Genomic DNA, 1,673 nt, shown 5'->3' with positions numbered 1-1,673 from the left:
TCTTCGGGGTGAATGTTGTGACCCCGGTCACTTATATATGCCATGAAAACTGGGTAAATGGCCCTATGAATTCTCGGACTCCCAGACAGTACTTACTTATACTTGGGTTGCTTGTCATTTATTCATAGACAAAATGGGAAAGAAACAGACAACGATTTAAAAGAAAAAAGGCACATTGCATAAAGATGATATGGTTCAAATATTTCAGTGGCAGAAGTAAAGTTGTACAAGTGGGCCATGGTGCTGAGAGCGACTTTAACAGTTTCATTACCATTTTTTGTTTCAAATGCAGTGCCTTTGTTTTATCATTGGCGTCGTTGACATCATTGTCCATTTCCTATGCTGGCATGGGTTTGGATGGTTTGACAGAAGCTGGCAGTTGTTACAGCACTTTGAACCCACCCTACTAAACACTGGTTGTCCCAATTCCGTCCCGGTAACCAACTACTAAACAGAGATGAGCATCAAAACTCTCTCACCCTCCCTACAGTCTAAACCTTGCTCCCTGTGAATTTTGGATGTTCCTCAAGCTGAAGAAGAACCTTGGAGACAGTTGTTTTGAAGGTGTTAAGAAAATGAAAGTTGTAAAAAGGGTGCTGAACACCTTCCTTTTTGAGGACTTCTATGAAGTGGCTGGAGCACTACAAGAAGTGCACTGAAGTCAGAGGGGTGGAGGCATGTGGCTTAATGGTTAGGCTGTTGGACTCATGATTGTAAGATTGTGCTTTAAGTTCCTGGACCAGGTGATGTATTATGTTCTTGAGCAATACCCTTCATTTCACATTACTCCAGTTCGCTCGACTGGCAAAAATGTGTATTCCTGTGATGGATCTGCCTCCTGTCCAGATGGGGGAATTTATATGCTATGAAACTGGGAAACTGACCTTTATGGGTTGGTATGACTTGAGAAGGTAACTTTATTGTTACCTTTTGAAGTCAGAGGGTCCTACTTTGAAATTAACAAATGTCTTGCCTGGAAAAGTCTCAAAACTTCTGGTATGCACCATACACACACACACACACACACACACACCACACACACACACACACACACACATACACACACACATGCACACACACACATGTATATATATAATACATATATATATATATATATATATATATAAAATATGTATTTATATACATCTTGAGATATATTAAATCAAGAAACCAAGCAAAAAAGGGTGCCCAGAACTGCTAGAATTAGCACCTTAATCTGCCTGAAAGCACACTCTGTCACCTTATGGTGCACTTATTGGATAATGTAGTTCTTGATATTGTGTCTGAAAAAAAAGGGCAAGATGAACAACATTGGATCACTTTTGGCCATAATTCTGATTGCATAGGACTGACCTGGGTGTTAACAATAATACCAGTAGCAAAAAAATCTAAAGGTTTTGGCACGTGCCCTTACTAACCTGTTACCCGTGCACTTTGAATAAAGTCACTAAACTGATTTTGTCTGATGTTGGTTAACATGTGTCTTCTCTCCTTCACTTGTAAGCCAAATCAGACTATGCGAAAGCAAGTGTTGAGGCCACCCGGTGCAGTAAAGTCCTGGAGAAAGAAATAGACAATTGAATTCGTAAATTTTCCCTCCAAAACTTTACCATGCGCATTACAAAAATAGTTCCTTAGAGGTAGAAACTATGGGTTGTCGTAAGGGAGTGAAA

The sequence above is a fragment of the Octopus sinensis genome, linkage group LG17 (assembly GCF_006345805.1).
Source record: "Octopus sinensis linkage group LG17, ASM634580v1, whole genome shotgun sequence".
Taxonomy (NCBI): domain Eukaryota; kingdom Metazoa; phylum Mollusca; class Cephalopoda; order Octopoda; family Octopodidae; genus Octopus; species Octopus sinensis.
This window is presented reverse-complemented; position numbering follows the sequence as displayed.